Source organism: Panthera leo, chromosome F3 (genome assembly GCF_018350215.1).
Source record: "Panthera leo isolate Ple1 chromosome F3, P.leo_Ple1_pat1.1, whole genome shotgun sequence".
NCBI classification, from domain to species: Eukaryota; Metazoa; Chordata; class Mammalia; order Carnivora; family Felidae; genus Panthera; species Panthera leo.
The window spans coordinates 60833217-60846156 of record NC_056696.1 but is presented as its reverse complement, the minus strand read 5'-3'; positions in this window follow the sequence as shown (position 1 = coordinate 60846156).

The window sequence follows — 12940 nt, the reverse complement described above, 5'->3', positions numbered from 1 at the left end:
GGATGCTGTGCCCTCAACCAGGCAGGGTTCTGGGGCCACCATGTAATAAATGTGGGGTCTCGGGGCGCCTGGTGGCTCAGTCAGTCAAGAGTCCGACTTCGGCACAGGTCATGATCTCGCGGTTCGTGAGTTCGGGCCCCGCATCGGGCTCTGTGCTGACAGCTTGGAGCCTGGAGCCTGCTTCAGATTCTGTCTCTCTCTCTCTCTGCCCCTCCCCCACTTGCACTCTTCTCTCTCTCTCAAAAATAAATAAATATTTTTTGAAAATTTTAAAAAATAAACGTGGGGTCTTGAGCGGGTTCCTTTTCAAGCTCTGCAGTGCTGTTGTGACAATAAAATCATATAATTTAGACAAAGCTGCTAATTTGGGACTGAATGCTCAGTCAGGGCGAGTTTCTGACTCTGCTTGCACACGGCCTCTTCCTGCCTTGCCTTGAGGGCCGGTCTGGGGCAAAGCCATACATTGTCCTGTCTGTCGTTCCCTCATGTATACATGCTTGCACCCCGGGTTCTCCCAGCCTGGGAAAATGCCGGTGGATAATCCGGATTCACCATGAATGACTCTGAGTTTAGAAGAAGAGTATAATGCTGAAGCACAGGGAAACTTCTGGCAGGGGCATTCCCGACCCCGTGGCACCCAGCCGAGGGGACTTCGCAGCCCCAGCCTCCCTGACACACAGCGGGCGAGCCCCAGTCCCCCCCACCCGGGCTGGAGGCGGGTCCTGGTGCCTCTGCTGTCATTGCCCGTCTATCTCCTGCTCTGCGCACTTGGTGTTACAGCTGACCCCTGGGATGTCACCTTCTGACATATGAGGCTGGTGGGGGCGGGGTCAAGCGAGGCAAGGTTGGGGGCAAGAACTTGGCTTTCACAACCAGGTACATGTCAAACCAAGTTGCACTCATGACTGGGTGTCAAGTTTGCACCGGGAGCTGGTTTGGATCAGAACGGTCTGCCGAAGTCAAATGACAATGTCTGTCTGGTCAGGGTTCATCCGACAGGATGTACTTCCTGGCTGCTCCCAGGGTCCAGGACGGAGGCCGCAGGGACAAGAATGGGTGGGAGGCACGTGGCGATGCCTAATGCTCCTTTGCCTGGTCTTTAAATTTGTCGCCAGCTTGTGCTTGCTGACATGTGAGCAGATTGTCCTTATGCAAACAGGCTATTGTGTTTTATTGCGAGTCTCCTACTTGCGTGGAGACCACTAACTGTCACAAAGGTTTCTTCCCACAATGGTGATTAACAGCACGGTCCCTCACCCAGCAGCAAGGGACAGGTCTAGCTGGGGATGAAGAGTGTTTAATATTGGTGTGAGTCCTGAATAAATGAGGATTTGCGAGGCAGTGTTAGGTGGCTTCCAACAGCATGGGCTTTGCATTCGGACAGATCTGAGTCTGAGTCTTTGCGCGGACACTTATTAGTTGCATGGCCTTGGGCAACCTTAGTTAACCTCCCTGGTCCTCAGTTTGTACCTCTGTAGAAGGGTGACATAGTAACATATACTACACGGGAGTGTTTTAGGGGTTACATGAAAAGGCATGCAAAGCGGTTTTCAAATAGCCTGGAAAAATGATCTTGGTGAGAAGGTTCTGGTCTACTGCCATTTTAGTTTTACCATTTTATTACATTTCCTTATTTACCATCTGTAAAATTAGGATGAAAAGAGGGTACCAAAAGGAAGAAAGAAAGAGGAGATGTGGTGGCTGGTCCACTGGAAGAAACCCTTGGGAAATGCAACGTGTTCCACTCGGAGATATCTCTGGTGGAATGTTCTGCCAGAGGAATTTCTTTAGTAAATTCTAGAAGACTCATCAGAACTCTTACAGGGGTGCAGCTTTGTTTTGGGAAACTTTAGGGAGAGAGCAAGAGGATAACTGAAGTATGGACTACATATATTAATAAGAGGGCCTAAAATTATGATTAATAGAAAACCAGCTTCTTGCTTTCTCTAAATAAGTGTAGAAAACTAATAAAGAACATTTGATAGGAAGGATATCTGTATGTCTGTGCCTGACCATGAAGTGGGAGTGAAGGCTGGGGGTGGTGGGACAATTGAGGGAAAGTGGCCAATGGCGGGCTTCCAGAAATTTCTCCTTTATTCTCTCTGGAGGACAGCCCGCAAGGTGGCTGCCAGCCTCATACCAGCTGGTCCAAGCCAATGAAGAGTGAGTAGCGTCAGCAGTTTGCCAAGAGGCCAGAGCAAGAAAGGTGAAACTAGGAGATTCCTGGCTACCATAGCTGAGAAAAAGGGCAAAGTCAGATGAGAGGTTACAATAGAGATGGGGGTAAAAGAGCGGGTCTTCAGTTATTGGAGAGCAGAGAGAATCCAAGATGGCTACCATACGTGTCAACCGAACATTTTTAAAGATCTTATTATGAGCTTTTCCAAATGTGCCCACAAGAACGGACTACAGCACTGTTCCTTGTGACGCTTCAACAGCTATCAATTTTTTCTATACTTCCTTTAGTTTTAACCCCTTTTATTTTTGCTAAAGTACATTTGAGACACCTCTAAATACTTTGTATCTGACTTAATTAGTTTTTACTCGATCATAATGCCATTCTCAACATCCACCAATTTTAATATGAGAGGTACTTAGTCTTGCACCACCATGTTAAAGAGCTACAGAGCGAAGGTCAAAGGTTCAAAAACAGACAGGAGTATATAGACGTTAACACGGGATAAAGGTGCCGGGGGAAGGTCTGGTTTATTCCCTGTTGGGTTAAATAGTTAATTTGCTGGAAAAGAAAAATTTCAAAATAAATTTCAGATGAACTAACCTTTCAATAAAGATATCAGGATGGACAAGATCTTCTAAACATAGCACTAAAGGTAGGGAAGAATATATCAGGCTACCCAGCAGGCTCCTTGCTCATTCCCTGCACCCAGTAAAAGCAACATCAAAACCGAATAAATTATATGCAAAACTTAAATGAACCAGAAGTTCTGGAAGAAGATGTTCAACCTATATAGGTTAAGGTTAAGGTTAAGGTTAAGGTTAAGGTTAAGGTTAAGGAAAAGGTTAAGGTCTTTAGCACAGGAGTACTTCTAAGACTGTACAAAACTTGATTCTCCAAAAGAAAATGGGAGAGGATTCTTGGTTAACTCACAGACACTTCATGTTCCAATCTGTCCATTTTCTGCTTCTCCTTCTCTCACCCAGAGTCCACGGAGAAACTTCCTTGGTAGGGTGGCTTGGGGACAGCTGTAAATTACTCCTGTTCTAAGAAGTCATGTATTTGGCTCCCCTATGTCCCAACATCTTATCCCAGACTTAACGTTATTAGGTGGATGTGTTTTATACTTTGTGGCTTGGGTTTGTGGCATTTTCTTATTTCATCAAAGAGGAAGCTTATTCTCCTTTGTATTCTTTCTTTTTTTTTTTAAACTAATTTCAATGGATTAGTAGATTTCAAGGGAGAGGAGCTCAACGAAAATATTATCCCTCCACCATCTTAAATCTACATCCTTGGGTGATGTTTTACAGCAGTTTTTAATTTCATGGGATTGTATTTAATAAACACAATGTTTTCTCATATATTTGAAAAAATGACACTGGCTCAACAGAAGAATGAGAAATACCGCACTTACTCTTCTTAAAATAAGGCACGGTTGCGAGTTTGCCGCATGAGTGAAACGCTGTTGGGAAGAGAGAAAAGGCTGTGCAGTTTGAGGTCACTGGCCCGACCAGGAATCGGTAAGACCTTCACAAATGGTGTCTCTATACAAAACCACTTCATTCTTCGTGCGTCTTCCTCAAGTGAAGTGGAGGGACTGACCAAGTCAAAAGATATCCTCCCTTTGAAAAAAAAGTCTGGATGGGAAAAAGAAAAAAACAAGAAAGCAGTAACAGTTGTCACGGAGGGTGAATGGCACCGTTGACATCCCGGATTTAGACGAATGTCATTAGGTTGGATTTGGGTAGCTGAATACCGCTAATATTTGTACCCTTCGGCAAATTCTATATTTGATTCCCTCATCCCAAGGGCTTTTGTGAAACAGGGAGCATCGTATCAGGAACAGAGATGCAGTCAGCCTCTGAGTCATCACTCGGAATAAATGGCAATACACATAACACCCGGCAACGAAGAGGCCAGTGGGGAAAGCGGAACTTGTATTTACTTATTCCTTATGCAAACACAGAAGGTAAACTTGTTTTCTTCAGATATTAAGCATAATTATGGGAATGAACCCTTGGAAATGTATAATTCTTGTTTTCCTAAGGGGCTCAAAGAAACATAAATATAAATATATGTTGGCAAATAGAAACAATACATACATACATAATACAAACACACATATATACAGAGACAGATAATAACGTCTGATTTACTAAACAGTTTATGAAGCATGAGTCTGTTTACTTGCAACTCAGTGCATCTACAAAGTAAGAGCCGTTGCTCTTTGTGATGACAAAGACCCAACGCAGAGAATGTTGAAGAACAGTCGTTGTCAGATCAATACCAGAAGAATTGCTTTACACCCAGAGCTGGCCAATGATGGGATAGAACTTGTGCTTTTCCCCAGGTTCTTCTGACTTACGCGCCCGAGGTACCCAAGCTAGAAACCGGGGTCTCGTTCTCCACTTCTCCCACTCTCTACCTACGCCACACCCATGTTCTCGCCACATCCTTTCAACTCTAGGTGCTAAATAGGAATCCACTTCATCTGTCCTCCGTCCTTGCCCCTCTTTGTCCAGCCCTGCTCTGTCTTCTTCATCCAGACCCCATTTTCATCCTCTCCTGACCCATTGACTACAATGGCGCCCTCTAGTGCTTATTCGAAAATGCAGAATTAATATCGTTTCTCCCTCTAAAAACTTTCAATGACTCCCTTTCATCTTCAGGATCAAATCCAAACTCATCAGAACGGGATACACTTTTCCATTCTGGGCTTTGCCTTCTCTGTCAACACTTCTCCATCCACAGCCCATGTTCCATCCACGCTGAGATACACGCAGCATGGTCCCCATGCTTGCTAAATATTGGGGGCTTTTGCTTGCTTCCAGCTGAGTTATCTCCATTCACTCTTGTACTATCCCTCCTGTTTCACAGGCTTGTTTCTTTCATTTAAGAGCCAACGCACTGTCATATTCACTCAGCAACCCTTTTCTGAATCCCCCTCCTTCCACACCAGGCCCCTTTTCTACACTCCCTCACAACTTGTACTCAGTTCTTTTAGAGCATTCATCAAATTTGATGGTAGTTGTCTATTTGCTTGTCTTGTTCCTCTTCTCTGTCACGTGAAAATGAAATCGCCATGACTGGTATGTCCCAAATGCGTGATCTATGACATATTTCAGGGACATGAAATTGAAAAATTAACAATCAAGTAAAAAGGTAAGTCTCTTCTACTTTTTTTTTTTTAATTTTTTTTGTAACGTTTTATTTATTTTTGAGACAGAGAGAGACAGCGCATGAACGGAGGAGGGGCAGAGAGAGAGAGAGACACAGAATCGGAAGCAGGCTCCAGGCTCTGAGCCATCAGCCCAGAGCCCGACGCGGGGCTCGAACTCACGGACGGTGAGATCATGACCTGAGCTGAAGTCGGACGCTTAACCGACTGAACCACCCAGGCGCCCCGTCTCTTCTACTTTTTAAAAACATTTTTTTAAAGTGAAAAAAAATTTTTTTAATGTTTATTTCTTTTTGAGAGAGAGACAGAGCACGAGTAGGGGAGGGGTGGAGAGCGTGGGAGACACAGAATCCGAAGGAGGCTCCAGGCTCCGAGCTGTCAGCACAGAGCCCGACGCACGGCTCGAACTCACCAACCTTGAGATCATGACCTGAGCTGAGCTCAGACACTTAACTGAGGTGCCACCCAGTTGTCCCTCTTCTACTTTTAGTATCTAAACTTCTCTGGTCCCAAGAACCTATGACACTGAGGTTCCTTGTAAATAATCAGAGAAATAAGGCCATCACTGTTTTATCCTAAAAGTGTTTTGATGTTTTTAATGCCTTTGAAATGGATTATCTAGCAATAGAATGTATATGATAAATTTTGACCACACTATTATCCTTATTGGGCAACACTTTTGCCCAATTATGCACATAGAGGAAATTTGTCCTCATGAAGTTCCTGGCCAACGTAATTGGGACATGCAACACTACCTTGGTCTGCCTGCATTAGTTCTATTCAGGACTTCTTATACCATAACATGGCAGTTGGATTTGAACATGGGTTTCAGAGGAAGATGGTTCTAGGTTCAAATTCAACTCTACGATTGATCATCGTGATGCTTTTCAAAAGTGACCTTATGTTCTTGAATGTGATTTTCCTCATCCAAAATGGTTGTTGTAAGGATTAAACAAGACAAGGTACAAGAAGCATTCGCAAACAAATTGGTACATAAGAAGTGCTTGCAAAATAATAATTATTATTATTACACAGTAATACAAATAATATATGATATAATAATTATAATTGTTATACAACACTAATGGAAATTCTTCTTATTCTAAAGGAGGAAAACTAAGAAGAAATCACCTCCCCATGCTTGCAGAAAGTCAGAGAGGACAATGATTTTATGATTCTTTTGAACATGAAGGCCCAACTTCCATGGCTACTCCCATATTATATTCTGCCCAGAGCTGGATGCAGATATAGATTGGTGGGTTTTTTCCCCATTAATCCTAGTGGTGTTGATATGATCAGTATTGGAATCCAGATCTCCAAGGGTCAGAAAATTCTGAGCAAGAGCTTTCTAGAAGCCAGGACCAGGTGGAGGAATACGGGGAAGAAACCACAGATAGAGGGACAGAAACTGCCCAGGCTTCCAACCCCCTAAGAGATAAAGATGTTGGGATCTCAGCCAACACCCTTAAGTAATAAGGAGTGATGGGAGACAAAAGCTGACAGTCTGTGACATGTGACATGTGACTTTCTAGTGACCCAGAGATTGGATTTGTTCTAAATGGGAAGAGCTTGCATGGTGACATTAGGGGCAGTTTCCAATGTGGCAAGTAGCTCACATCTGACTCACAAAAGCTAATGGCCAGAGGGAATGAAATGGTCTGAGGACCAGAGCCCTGCCTTGGACACTAAGTTGACAACGCATTATTAAGCTTCCCTTGAGCCACTCACCACAGCCATTCTGGCATGGAAAGTCTTCTTTTTCCCAATCAGAGAAAAAGCAATCTCTGACATTTTGAATTTACCAAACGAATAAATTAAAGGCTTGGTGCATAAAAAGTGGCCTTTGCCTTACAGAATTCATTGAATTTTGTTTTTGAGTCATTTGTTGTTTTGTTTCGTTTTTATAGAATGAACTTACCTATGAAAATTTACAATATAGGTCAATATCTTTTCACATCAAAATGTGCACACTCCTAAAAAATGTACACACTTGCCTCAGCAGTCCCTCGGTGGGGATTATAGACTCGGTAAATGAAGACTTCAGAGGGCATGACCCCCAAATGTGAGTAACCATCATGGATGCATCATGGTTGCAAAAGTTGGAAGCATCCAAAATGTCAATGAAAAGAAGTTAAAATAGGATCATCAAGCTAAGGGGCATTATATAACTACTCCAAAGGATAAACATGAGTTATATATATTGACCTGAGATGTGTCCTGAATATATATTTTAAGGGACAAAAAGCAGTTTTCAGAGTGATGTGTAAAGGATGTTTGAGCACAGAGAAGGCTATGGGAGAATGCCCCCCAAAACTACTAATACTGGATATTTAAGGAGGCTGGGATTGGGGATGGTGAGGTCATTAAACATTTTATTATGCTTCTCTTTGACTTGTAGCAAAGATTACAGGTTATGTTTATGATTATTAAAAATCCATTTAAGTAAACTATATGTGTTTACACATATACATACACATAATACATATATATGTAATCAATCAATCAATCAATCAAACTAGAATAAATAAAATTAGGCAAACTTGTGTTTAGGCCCAAGAAACAGAGGAAGGGCAGGAAACAAATTTATTGTCTGTCTACTTTGAGTCAATGAGTGGTATATGTGATTTTATTTAATCCTCATGATTCAATGAAATAAATATTAGCAGTCCCCCTTTACAGATTGGAAAACTGAGGTTCAGATAGACTGAATGATTTTCCCTAGGTCACATAGTTAGTGGGTGGTAAAGCCAGGAATTTAACTCCAATCTGTCTATCTTCAAAGGCCATGACTTTCCATGAACCCAGTTCTGTAATGCAATTTCTTTGAAAGGTATAGATTTCTTTCTACATAGCTTATACAGGGATAACTAAATAAGGAACATTCACTACCAGTTTGTTAAATCTCATATATCTGAAGAAAGAGGTCACTGAAAGTAACAATTCTATGGTTAAACTATAGCCTTACTTTATTATAGGCAGAGTTTTTTCACTACCGTGTCTTAAACCTTCCTCTATATATCTGATGAAGAAATGACATTTACTGATTTTTGCTTCTGCTATAGAATTATTACTTTAGAGTAATATTGTGGTTGTGAAAATAAAGAAGTCCATAGAAAAGACAAATGTGTTTTGAAAAAAACCACCTCATACTGTTAGGATAGGTGAAGCAGATTCTTGGTTAAAGGATCACAGTCCTTGTCTCAGTTTTCTCAGCTATAAAAACACACAAACAAAAAATAGTGGTCCTTGAACACACACTTAATCCCAGACTTATTGGCGTTATTTTCGTGTTGACTCAGCTGGAGTCCACCACTCATGACATTTGTTTAGTTATACCTCCTTTTCTCTCCCCTTCATAGAATGTCAAGGCAGATCCTGGAGTATATGTTTACTTTCTGCTATAAATAGGGTCATTTCATTAATTATTGCTTCCCTTAAAGTATTAAAAAGCCCAATCCAGTCTCATATTAAAACTTTAATTTCAGGGGTGCCTGAGTGGCTCAGTCAGTTAAGTGTTTGACTCTTAATTTCCGCTCAGGTCATGATCTCACAGTTTGAGGGTTCAAGCCCCGTGTTGGGCTCCACGCTGACAGCTTGGAGCCTGCTTGGGATTCTCTCTCTCCTCTCTCTCTCTGTTCCTCACCTGCTTGCATGCCTTCTCTCTCTCTCTCAAAAATAAATAAATAAAAATAAATAAACAAATAAATAAACAAACTTTAAAAATTAAAAAAAAAAAACAACTTTAATTTCGGATTCAGTCCAGAATTTCTTTCTTCTCTTTAACTCCTTGCTCAACAGTTGGGGGAAAAGCATGGTATGTTCTTTCATTCTTTGTCTGCCATCCCCCCGCTTTGCCTTCTGCATCTTCTGGGGTCTGAGCAGGGGGGAAGTGTGATAGGATGAAGAGGGGAAGACTTTCATATCACCGCTGCTACTGTAATCTTCTCTTGGCTAATCCTGGCTGTCAGCGTTGTTCACCTCCTACCTGTTACTGCTGAAAAACTTTTGCCCCAACAGGCTGCCCTCTGGAATGGTAACTCAAGTCTAGGGACTCCCCGCAAGATCCACTTGGCCATAGGAAACTCACTCATCCTTGCCAGACCAAAGGGTACCCGCTGTCATTGTCGCTTCACACCTACCATTATGCATGGCCACAGGTGGTCTCCAGCCTTCTGAATTCTAGGGGGAGAAGCAGGTACCAGTCGTGAGTTTCACATACAGTCTCAAAGAAGGAGTCTTTCACCTCATTTCCCTCCTTTAGCCCCAGAGCCCAGTCTACACTTCCTAAATATCCCGTGGGGGCTTCGAGAGACCCTTTGCTTCTCAGGTGCACTTGCAACCTCTTTGAGTATTTCTCTTGTGTCCCCACCACTTGATTTGAAGGAAGGCACCATTAAAAAGGAAAGAATATGGAGAAGAGACATCACAGTCCTCCCTGCTAGTCTAAAAACCAGGTTTCAATGAATCTCATAAGTCATCCATTTGAATCTCTGGACTTGTCTTCTAGTCAGTGCTGGGCATTGATGGGGCTGATGGTCGCTGGGCAGGTCCTGCTTTCCTTTGAGTACATTTTGGTAGTATGTTTCTAGTTCCTCTCTTTAAAATGAGGAGTTACTTCTCATCCACTGTTCTCAGCTTTGGGGCTTTGGCCAACATTCCAAGATGCTGGGGAAATTGCATTCAATATCCTGTTTTCCAAGAAAAATGTTTTTATTTAGCTCAAGATTTTTTTTTCAAGAAAATTAGAGAACAGAATTTCAAATCCTTCAGAAGGAACAAACTAAATCAGCAACTCACAGAAGGTTTAGAGCTTAAAAAGATCTTGGGATTCACTGTTTTTTTTCACGATGTATGAAGAAAATGTGTTCCAGAAAGGATAATTGACTTGTCCAAGGTCATGGCTACAAGAGGTAGTATTGGGCTTATCCATTGATTCCTCACTTAATGAAGGCACAGGTAGAAAGTACCTTTTTTCCCCCACTGTGATGCTTCTCTGTTATGATCATCCAATTTTTTCTCATTGGGAGCAGAGAAGAATTGATGACTGAGAAATGTTCTGAAATATCAAGATTATAGTAAAATATATTCCTCTGGAACATAATCCAAAACCTGGAGCAAAAGGAATTTTTACATAATCTTAACTTTGCTTTTATGAGGAAAAGGGATAAATGACATGTAAACAAATTGAGGTCAGAAACATATCCAAAATCAGAAGTTTCTAAGCCACGTCCTTTCTTGACGAATCTGGTCAAGATAGTTTCTCCCCATTTAAAAACTGAAATTATAAACCTTTATGTTTCTTTAGTTTAGTTTGTTTGTTTGTTTTTTGCCACTCACAAAAAGCTTCTACACACATCACCTGAAACTCTGCAGTGAGAAGTGAGGTTATATTAATGACCCTGAAGCTCTATGAGTACCCTTTGAATTATTAGGGGAAAACAGAATTTTGTTCTCTGTCATTTAGTGTGAAGCATGTTATTTAGAAATAATCTTTCCATGTATGGTATTAGTGGGTGGAAATTCTCAACTAACCAGGACTTTCCAATGACTAAGGTACTTCACTTTCCCAGCCAGGTTGGGTGTTGGATTGCTATTCTGATATACTTACGACGGGCGGACGTTGCTTGAGACAGAGTTCCTAAGTCCTTTCTTTCACAACCCTTAAATTATATTCTGAAATTTATCTTTAGAAAGTGAGTAGACAAGAGTCAAAGCCGCTTTATAATGCTATTCAGTGCGGCACTATCTTATTTTCAATACTAAGGGACAAATGTATGATAACATCACAACTTTGATTGAAAAAGCTATGTTATCAGGGCGCCTGGGTGGCTCAGTCAGTTAAGTGTCAGACTCTTTGTTTTGGCTCAGGACATGATCTCATGGTTTGTGAGTTTGAGCCCCCCACTGGGCTCAGCACTGGTGGCATGGAGACTGCTCGGGATTCTCTCTCTCTGTCTCTCTGTCTCTCTGTCTCTCTCTCTCTCTGCTCCTTGCCTTCTCTCTCTCTCTCTCTCTCTCTCTCTCTCTCAAAAATAAATAAATAAACTTAAAAAAATTCTCTATCTGTAAGTTCATGGGTACTAACAGGACGACTGCTGAGATGCACATACCCTTGGCTTGCTGCTCCTGAGAATCTGTTCGCCCAAGCTAATGTGACTCCCGTGACATGCCCGAGATCCTTATCTTTTGGGCTGAAGGAAGGGAAAGACATTTTGGGGATGGAGATACCCAAGGAAATGGAGGGAAAAGGAGATGAGAATGACTTCCATGACATGGACTCTGCTCCAAAACCCAGACAGAGAGTCTGGTTTTGAGACCCCACCAAGAGACAAGGTAGGGAGAGAAGCTGCAGGCTGTGTTGGTAAAAACCGCCAGCCTCTGGGCATCCAAGATGCCACTTCAGGATCTAGGAAACAAGACGTCAGAGATTTGGGAGAAAGCCGTTGGCCCACCCTGTCCCCAACCTCCAACTCGGCTAAGGGTGGCATCGGCAGAGGACAGCTGTTCGCTTTCACGTCACAGAGGCAGGGACACAGGTGGAAAGGAGGCCGGGGCAGAGGAGAGGCGTGTTCCCAAGCATAAGACACCATCACCCGGAACCCCTGGAAAAGATTGCGACGTGCCCTGAGGGGCAGTTGAAGTTCAGGGTGAGCAAGCAGGGCCTGGGATCTGTCACATAATATGAGCCTCAATCTGATTTAAGATTTCTCAACTTCAGCACTACTGACGTTTGAGGTCAGATCGTTCTTTGTTGAAGGGGCCATTCTGGGCATGGCAGGGTATTTGGTAGCATCCCTGACCTCTACCCACGGCTGCTAGCAATAACCCCTCCCCCATTGTGACCAAAAATGTCTCCAGATACTGTCCAATGTCCTCTCTGGGCCAATCTCCCCAGGCAGAGAACCACCGATCTAATGGAGCTGCATTTGCAATCACAGGTTGGTGAAAATCATTGCCTGAAAACAACGATGACTGTCTTGTTGAGTCTTTACGTCACCCCAGTCCCTCTTCTGACTGCTTCACGTTCTTAACTTAAGAACGCTCACAACTCCACGAGGTAAGTTCTGTACTTAATCTTCATTGTATAGACGAGAAAAGGAAAGCACAGAGGAGCAAAGAAACTCTCCCAAGGTTGCATGGTCAAGACCGGAAACCTTGTAAGTGTGTTAACAATTGTGGGCTTTCTGAATGACTGTTCTTTTTCTTTTCGTTGTGGGTTTTTAACTTTTTGGATTTTTCAAATATTTCCCAACAAAGCACCTTAATAAAAATTATTAAGCAAGTAGTAGGTGAATAAGACCCAGCGCTGCAGGACTCCCGGGATGCTGGGTGGTGAGCGTCTCCCAGCAAAGAGCCCCCGTGGGTCCCCTTGTACACAACCGCGAGAAAAGATCAACGCGACCAACGTGACTTTAAACTAAGACCAAAAAACAACTGGAGAAAAGAGAGACTTGACAGAGTGTGTGTCCTCATAGTTGGCTGAGTTCCGTCTTCACCTCTCCTATGGACAATGTGAGTGGATTTGCTGTCCACGCTGTATGGCCCGCAAGCTGCAGGCACCCACCTGAGGGCAGGCAAAGGGCAGG